Source organism: Falco punctatus (assembly GCF_963210335.1).
Source record: "Falco punctatus genome assembly, chromosome: 8".
Taxonomy (NCBI): domain Eukaryota; kingdom Metazoa; phylum Chordata; class Aves; order Falconiformes; family Falconidae; genus Falco; species Falco punctatus.
Window position 1 is genome coordinate 16,491,570 of NC_137588.1, and position 9,778 is coordinate 16,501,347.

Genomic DNA, 9,778 nt, shown 5'->3' on the forward strand with positions numbered 1-9,778 from the left:
TCCTGACTTTTCTATTACATATCCTGCATCTGCAAATGAAAGCAAAAGGCTGGGAGTCAATCTCTGCAGAGCTCCTCTGAGGTGATGGTGGTTGGGAAGGTGCTGCTGCCTTTCTTCATGTTGCTCCGGCACTTCCCAGCTTCCCCAGGTGTACCTCGCCTCCCTGGTCCTTCCATTCTAGTGATGGCAGGAGACTGACCAGCACCTCTTTCTCCTGCATAGCATCTGTAGGCTGCTTCCCTCTGTCAGTGGAAATGCCTTTTTTCCCCGCCTCCCCCCCACTTTTTTTTTTTTTTCCTTTTTTTGGAAATAATAGGCCATTATCTGTTGTTTTAGGCCTTTTGAGAGCCTTGTCTCTCTCACAATGCTGACACCAAGCATACCAATAATATCTGCTATTTTAGACCTTTGAGGATTTTCTTAACACACTTAAAGGCGGAAACCTCACTTGTTTCATATAATCACAGCTTGCAGGAACCAAACTGAGTAACTGGAATACTATATTGCTCAGGTAGAACAGAGTGTCTCCTTGTATCCTATGAAATACATACACCATGAGATAATAAATAATGAAAATGATGCCATGAAACAATAATATTATGCATTTCATGGGTTTTTTTTATATTTTCATTTTTTAAATTACATATTTAAAGTGAAATGCTGCAAGTTAAAGATAATGACATCTGAAGTGCCATTCAAGTATCTTTCTCCATAAAGAAGAAAATCATATACTTGATTTGGAACCATCACTGTTACCAGACAGATGTTCTCTCTCAAATATATGGAACAGAAAGGATGGAAAATAACCTGGCAATTTTACTCTAATAAATTAAAATGTTAGGACAGTCTCTATGGTTTTGCCAGTCATTTTGTTTATATATGAGTGATATGCATAGTGTTTCTATAAGGTAAGGAACAAATGCATTGAAGTTAATGCAAAACTACATCTCTTTAGGATCTTCTCAAACCAAATGTTGTCTGTTTTATAAATTGACTTGTATTTCTGGGACCTCTCTTGCAGCAATAGGAAGGAGGAAAAAACCCACTTCCTTCAGGGCGTTTACAAGAGCTATAGCATAGCAAGAGGAAGTTTCTAAAGGAAGAGCCGGATATCTGTACTGAGGTGGATTACAGTTGCACCACCAAATCAGATGGAGGGAACTGAGGCCAAGTATACATAAACGTAGAAAAACAAACACCATGGAGAAGAAGGAAGAGTAAAAGTGGCTTTAAATCTTCCAAGATGTAAATGCACTTCATGTCACTGAATTATGTCAGTGGGTAGCTGTAATTTTTGAAGATGTTAATATCTTTGCCAAGAGAGCAGGCTAAGGAAATAAATCCACAGATGCAGAAAATTAAGGTTGTGGTTTATTTTAATTTTAAAGCTGATTCTGTGAATTTTCTCATTCAGTTCCATCTTTCTTTAAATTTAGTGGCTGTGTTCATTCCCTTTCTGAACACCACCCTTACCAGACTATGGCTCTGGGACTGTGTCCGTTTGTGCATCTATATCCTATATTAAAGGATTCTTTACTCAACTTTTACAGTCAAAAAACTTCAAGATGGTAATTTCATTTATAAATTCCATTCCTCCTCATAAGTTTTAAATGTTATGTGTTCCAAATGGCTGATAAAGGAACTACCCATGAAAAACAGAAGGGAGATTTTTGCCTGCACTTAGAAGATTTTTCTTTATCTTACCCTTCACATTCAAAAGCAGTCTGCTAATATTTTGAGTCCTGTTTCTGCTTTCATTGGGATTGCTGATAAAATTGTGTGTATTTAGGATAATCAAGCTTTTTAACATGCAAGGAGTTATGGTATACCTGTTACATTGCCTATTGTCAAGCAGTGATCTGAAGGAAGACAAAACAAGGAACTCTGCACATCCAGGTCTGGCCAACATACCATCTATTTCCTTCTAAATCCATTTAGAAAATTCACTGGGTGGACTTTTTCTGCAATGAATCAGTGAAATTCAGTTTCATCAGCTCCTGAATGAGGGCAGTCAAGTTTCCTATGGATTTAGGAAATGCTGGATATTTTTGCTTCCATTAAGTCTTCCATCATTGGAGCATTTGTGATGCATCTCTTCTGTATATTGCCTACTGTCCGATTATGAGCAATCTCATAGTGCAGCCTTTGCCACTCAGCTGTCCAACTATTTCATGAAACGTACCAAAAACTTAACATCACCAAGTCTTCTTCCCTCTCTAGAACTGGACTGAAATTGGCCAGTGAGTTCAGAAATTATGACAAGAGGAGGAGAGGAAAACAATCTATATAATCTATGTTCTCTTAGGAAATTTAGATTTTTTTAAAAACACCACCAACCAGGAGCTTGAGAATCATTCCTCATCACAAGGTCCACACAAAGGCTGTGCATAAGCCAGCCCAGATAACACGTCCCTCGCTTGTCATCTGGAACTGAACAGCTCAGTGGCCATGACTAGTTACTTATAAAAATGTGCTGTCAGACATTAGCCAACGTGCCAGTTCATTTGTGGGCTTGACTCAGCTCTGAAATTAATGCATTTCCTTTCCTTGGGAAGTACAAGAAATTCCAGACTGATAATAGTATTGACTTTAAGGCGTTGACCAAGTTATCCTATAGCTGTGACAAGCAGTAGGACAAATCATCAGGAGAAAATTCTACACAGAAACCATTAAGTGTCCTGAAGCAAAACCACAGCCAAGATGGGCTATAGACAGTCTTGGCACATTCACGTTATTTGCTATAAATCTCATTCACTCAGTGCCGACACATCAGTTCAAACAGTATAGCTCAGAAGGGCATTGGTATCCTCTCGATCCTTGGCAGTGGAAGCACGGGAAGGAGGGAGCACGCGCCTGTATGGAGGGAGGGGATCCAGGCATTACAGACCCTTTGAGCTAACGCTTGGGCAACAACAGGCTATCAATTAGACTATTGCAGCAGGAAAAAGAAGAAAATTTTTTTTCTGTGTTTAAAAAGTCGACCTAAAATCAGTTTAAAAAGCTGGAATAAAAGGAAGAAAATGATGGTTTTTCTGTTGCAGCGTATGTAACATAACTACTTCTGAACCCAGGGGTAGCCAGGGAATTATGTAGAGGCCAGACTTCCTGGGTGAAGCTGCTTAAAGGCAAAAAGGCGTAATGACTTCATGAGCTCTTCCACACTGATCAATAAATTCTAAAGAAAGATTTATTAAGCCAGTTCAATAACTCCTTGATGAGTCATTATGCTATTCCAACCCTTTTCCATAGACATTTAATGGTCAGACGGTATCATGCTAAAGAGGATTTTCCAGTCTAACAACTCCATCTTGTCGCGTGTATTTTTAAATGTTTATAAATGGATACTGCAGTGTTTGGAGTACAGGATATTTCTCTAGCTGACTGGTCAGAAGCTGGTCTGATCCAGTAGCAACCAACAGCCGTTCCTAGCCTGTAAATCTTTAGTGACTTATGTGAATTCATTTGATGGGCTCAACAGAAGTAGCTCCCACCAGGCAGAAGGCCAGGTCGCAAAAGCATCACATTTCTTACTAGTCGGGTACCTCAATGCTGTCTATCGTCCTGGCTGGCAAACCCTTTGCACACAGAAGTCCCATTAACTTTAAACTTAGCTCCTTAAAGAGCATAGCAGGGACTGGTAGTGGTAAATGTGACACCAAAAATAAACGGGCACAGAACCTGTGCTGCCAGAAGAAATTATTCCTTTACATGGAGGTTCAAGCCTTCTTGTGCTAAATTATCAGAGGGCTTTATCTGTTCAGCCCCCTTTTAGATGACACATTAATACTGCCTTTGAGAGCATTAATTAATTCAAACCCATGCTGTTCAAGCCCTGAACTCTGCCATAGATTTTTCACATCCGTTTAATAGATTAAAATATTAACTGGAAGTCCAAGTGCAGTGTCCAAAAAATAAACTCATCTCTATAGAATTAGCTGTCAGCCAGATGAAAACTTTCCTTCTTTGCTGTATATACACTGGGAAGAGTCAGTGTCTGTGTGCTCCCTTATGAGGCTGGTTAAACCACAGCGCTTGCCTTTCTGCATGATTTCCCACTTCCCTGCAGTTAGTCAGTGCTCTCATACCTACCCTGGTACCTGTGCCTCTTCCCAAGGACACAGTCACTGCTTGAACAGTTTGATTTGAGGGTGGTAGATGTGGAAGGGTGAGAAAAAATTGCCCTGCTGCAGGTAAGGACTCTGCCTTTTGTGTAAGTCAGGAGTGAGATTGTTTAGGAGAGTTACTACAGAACATACCACCTATAGGATAGGAACGTCATATACTTTTACCAAGGCTTATATCTCTGCTGTTAAAGCAGGATGCACTGAACTGTGATGGTGTATCTGGTGCACGTCCCTCTTTTCAGGCTTCTAACCTGACCATGGGAAGGGGTGGGTCAGTGTGCCTTGATTCAGGGCTTCCTGACAGCAGCAAGAAATTGGTTTTCAAACACTGCTCATACATCAGTTAGGCTTTACTAGCACTCAAAAACATTAATTACATATTAAAAAATGCATTATTAATGTTTAGACATATTTTAACCCTTCCATGAAAGGAGGCAGTTGTTTTGTGCTTCAAAACATGCCATTTATGGTCCTCCCTCATTCCTATATTCCGATGGCTGTAGGGACTAGAGGTGGTGGACATTAACCTCTAAAATGTATTGAGTGTCACTGCTGTCATGCTGACAGCTACCAGTCCTGTGAGCCCACCTGTGCCTGTCGTGCCATGTGCGCTCTCCATTCAGAGCTTTTGTCTCACGCAAAGCCTGAACAGAGCTGGGAACCCTCCTGTCTTCGTACAGAAAATGGTGTTCTTTGCTCCTCGGAACACATTGGAACACAGAAAAGTCCCATGTGTGCAAAAATGTAGGTCTGGGTGCCCCTGAGGGAGCATAGGAGGCTGTGCTGGGGTCTTTTACCCCAGAAGTGGAAGGAGGTGGTGCTGGAGCCTACCACAGCACTCTGCAGCCTCCAGGAAGGGCTGAAGTTTCCAAGGGATAGTAACTGCCCCCAGAGCAGTCAGATGAAGGTAAGAAAAGCTGATAAGGGATGAAAGAGAACCTCTTCCTCTACCTACCATCCTCTGAAGCCCCCTCCCAGCACCATCCAGATGGTTTGGAAATGCCATGATGCTAAGTAATGTTGTGATAACATTATTGTGGCAATATTAAGAAACATTTGAATGCCTGTCACTGAAATATACCTAAAGCAATCGAAGATACAGAGAAATGTTGGAGTAGCTAGACAATTGAAGCCACATCAGTACCATCTCAGAGAACAGCCTTTGATCTGGACATTTTCCCCCTCAGTCATTAAAGAAAGCATGTTACCAGTGCACTGCCACAGCCAAAATCATGTGTTAAAGCTGAGCTCTGCAGGACAATAGCCTGGGATCTCATGGATCCAGATGCTTTAGTTTCACAAGGTTGATTTGATCAAAGTGCCAGGCTTACCATGCAAGAAGACTCATCATTTTAATAGCCATTACTGGGCCTCTCAGTCTACCCTTTACAGAAAGCAAAGGCATCTCTAATGAGAGTGTGCTCCACCACCTTAATCTCATTGCCAGCTTTATCACCCATCCTTCCTGATGCATTTTTTTAGTGAATGTATGCACTCATGCACACAGGAGAAGATCACACGGAAAGACTTATCTGTGAAACAGAGGGGACTAATCTCACGAAGCCCACAGAGCACCACAGGAAACATGCCTCCTTGCTGAAAGGTGGTCTTGCTTTTACACAGACAAATCATGAAGGAAGAAAGACTGTCCCCAGTATTTTCAGTTATGGTGTTCTTTGTTTTAATGATTACATGTGAAGGAATTATTATCCTGGCACTACCGAGCACACCATAGGCTAAGAGCTTTTTATTTGCCAGTTGTTTGTGTTATAAATGCTGAAGTGAAATGACGCAAGTGCCCTTTTTGTTGTCATATTGTTTGCTTTAGCTTTAATTGGATCCAATCCAATGGTACCTTTACGTAGGCTCCTGTATAATTAAGATAGTGTGCACAGGCTCTGAAAGGAAATCATTAAGAGCCTCTTGTGGAGAATGCACTGATTTTCATGTCTGTGCCTTTTAAGTGGGTATAGCTCACACTCCATCGATTAACTTCTTGATAGTCCAGGCATACTTCAAATATTAATCCCATGTTAAGCTGCCAAAGCAGCTTTCAGCTGAAAAAGTTCAAGCCACTTTCTAGGTTATAATTTACTTGCTACAAACATGAGTTTCTTGTTATTCCTAATTATAAGATATCACTTTCTCGGGGCGGGGGGGAGGGAGGTTTTTTCCTCTCAGAAACACTTTAGAGTTATTTTTTTTAAAAAAAAAAAGGTATAACAAAACCAGAAAGCAGCTCTCTAAACTCTCTTTCGGAGTAATTGGCAGATGCCTTGGTTAGAGATGTTAGATCAAGAAATCAAAAGAAACATGTATGCTGCTTGGGAAAGAAACCCAGAGGTTTAACAACTCAACAAAGAGGGTAAAGGAACGCTCAGTTTGCAGTTTATTTGCTCACCTACAGTTGCAAACACAAAGCATAAACTTTCTGATTGTCTGTAAATAACAACCTTTAGTTGTTACAAACTCTCTATAGCTTCTGCATGAATTCCCAGGTAGGCGTGGTGCATCCCGATAGTGGGTTATCACTGCCGTGAAATTTCCAGGATGCTGCACAGTGTCATACCCAGTCCTCCCGACCCCAGAGAGCTCACCCACAAGCGCTCCTTAGGTGCTTCTGTATCAAAACAGCCCTGTCTACTAGGCTACACCTCACTGTGGAGGATATTCCTCTCCTTTCCTCTAGGTCTAATGTGGCAGTCAAGAAAACACTGTAAAATTAAGCCACACCTGTGATACAAGAGAGAGAAGCTCTGCTGCTGCTGTGCTCACCTGCTTTTATTATGAGTTCAAGCTGAGGATTTATTTTTCTCATCTTTAAAACTTATCCAAAAATTTAATAGATTCCAGGGGAGTTTTGATATCTAAAACTGGTTACTAAAGTAAAAATAAATAAATAAAAATACAACATACAGTTACTATATGCATATTTGTAGATGATCAATGCACAACAGCAAAAATTATTGTATAGGTATTTGGTAAATTTTTAAATCTGCAACTTAAGACTAAACAGTGAGTGTATTAAACCAGGAACTGCTTGACCCAACATGCTTCAGCTAAAGTTGTATCAAAGTAATTACAAAACCTGATTAAACAAGGCTTCATTCCCACATGCAACTCCACCTTACTGCCTTGGCAAAGCCGTAAGCTGGTAACACCCTGTAGCTGGTTTGCACAAAGCACATTAGCAATTAATAAAAGCAGAGTGGAGGAGTTCATGTTTATTTCCAACACGCTGATGGTGTCAGGGAATCGGAGCTCTCTGACAAAGGGTGGTGGTTCCACTTTGAATCAGCTCCTGTTTTCTGTCTGACTTCAAAGGGAGCAGAGTCAGCCCAGCACTGAGGACCTGTGCCAGTCACAGCTGCTGTGCCAGAGCCCAAACCTCCCTCCTCATCCTCCACTGCCAGGTGAGAGTTGATTTGCTTCACAAAAGCTCCTAGTGCTCTCAGTAGCTAAGTACTGATAAAGTATTCCCACTTCAGAAGTCAATCAGAAAAGGAAAAAAATGCTCTAAATACAGATGACTATTTTTCACAGCGTCCAGACTGCAGCCACTTACAAGTCTTTTGTGCACTAATGTTTATCCTAATATATCGGTTCTTGAAAACCAGTGGTTTTCAAGTGCAATAGCAATTACACTGAACTTATCCATCAACTGAGCTTACTGTTTGCTGGAAAATTAAATACTGATGTTTCAACAGTTTCAAGGCTTCCAGCAGAGCTCCTGTTCACCCCTCAGTAGATTCTATGAGGTTTCAAAAACTATGATAAGACAATTGAAATTAAGTAGCTAAAAACTCTATCCAAACAGGCTTCATCTGTACCATCAAGGACCATATGAACAATCTACTTCCAATTGTATTCTAACCTCTCACCCACTTTTGGAAAACAGCAAACATTTCTTCCACCCCCATCCTTTGCAAACTTTCCATGCTTCTTCTGTTTAAATTAAGAAAGAAGAATGCACAACATTTTTTCAAACCAGTCACAATATCCCAGCCTCAGGAATTTGTCTTCATATAAAGCCACGGCTATAGTGCAGTACCCAAGCATTTTTCTACCCTTTGCTAACACACAGGAAACGGATGGGAGAAGGGAGGTGGATGACAGCATGCCCCTCTACTAAACATCACAAAAATATGACACTATCAAATATTTTTTGCAAGAACATATTAAATACAGCAGGATTCTTGACTCTCCTACCCTTCCTTGACTGCATGAGGTAGCTATATGTACAGGATTTCAAGTAATTCAGCGTTTCCAAACAGTTAGCTCTGGAGAGAGACTTCTGCGCTGCTCCAGGGGCTGCAGGGACTGGACCTACCTGGTCCCAAGGGACATCAGGCATGCTGGTGCTGCTGAAGGATTTTGGCAAGCAGTGCTTGTCCTTGGGCAGAGGTGAGCTTCACAAAGACCTGGGCACACTCCTCACAGCATGAGGCAGCTTCAGAGGAAAATCTCTGAACTCAGTCAGATTAGCCCATAACCTGGAGCTTACAAAAACCACAGGAATCCTGGTGGAGTTATGGTGTCTTTACGGACTGGGTATATTTATGCTGTCTCCCAACAACAGATAACAAAACCTTTTCAGAAGTCCAAATACCATGAAAACTGTGAACTGCTACTGGAGCAGCAGCGCTGTCCCTGACTGGAAGTGGCAAGCTGCCATGCCTGAGAAAGAACTGCATAGGTAGTTCTAGCAGATGTAAGATGCACCAGGTAATTTGATTTCTGCTATTGCTTTTCTCTAATAAATATAAAAATTAAAGTAATTAAAAGTCAAATGTAAGTCCTTTCTTCTAGATCTGTTAAATAAATGCAGCGGGCTTAATTCCTGTGAACACACCCAGAGAGAATAGGGTATGTTCTTGCTTCTGCTGAATTTTAAGTTATTCGATGAGGCCTACCAAACCTGTCAGTTTACAGATTCAGAATCTATTTTCCAATAAAGGATTTATCCAGGAGGAAGGAGGAAATTCAGCAAACTCAGTCCCTTTAAGAATGGTGCAGTATTCACCCCCTCAAAGAAACACTGGATATGGGCAGCAGTCTGGCAAATGTCCCAGGCTCCACATAAACCTTACAGACCAGTGTCCCCATCTTGATTTGTACCTGTAGCACTGTGGCTGGGCAGGGGTGCGGACACGGGCCACCCCGCATCGTCACTAAGCAGTAGTGCTGGTCCCAGGTGTCAGCAGACCTGGGCTTCTGATCAGAACCACTCACGGCTTTGAAGGGAGAAAGCAGCTGTTTTAAAATACCTGAAAAATTGTGCTAGGAGAAGAGAAGGAGAATGTTCAGAATTCAACAGTTTGTTCCCTTTCATCACAAGCTGAAATACTGTCATCAACCAGTACTGTTTGAGAAAGACATTAATTCTCAGTTTTCCCTAATTAGCTATTTTCATGATTAAGTTGCCGTCAGTAAAGCTTCAGTAATAAATTAGCAAAGGTGTTTAACTTCATTCCCTATTTTCATGTTAGTAAAAAAGTGAAAATACAGAAATAAAAGCTATTGATCAAAAGGATTGCCCATTTTAAGCATTATGAGGTAGTTCCAGTCACACAGTTTAAAACGGTATGTGGAAATGATCAGCATCTTCCTAGCAACTCTGGAGAATTCAGGTACGTAATTTGTTGGCATAACAG

General features: G+C 41.1%; 1 long non-coding RNA gene across 1 annotated transcript in view; it reads left to right on the forward strand.

Annotated features, from left to right (window-relative positions):
* Positions 1–292: 292 nt before the first annotated feature.
* LOC308068899 overlaps positions 293–9,778 on the forward strand; it is a 50,678-nt gene continuing 41,192 nt past the window's right edge. The window contains exon 1 of the long non-coding RNA XR_013930184.1: positions 293–7,537. This is a non-coding gene — a long non-coding RNA (uncharacterized lncRNA). The remainder of the gene's footprint in view (positions 7,538–9,778) is intronic.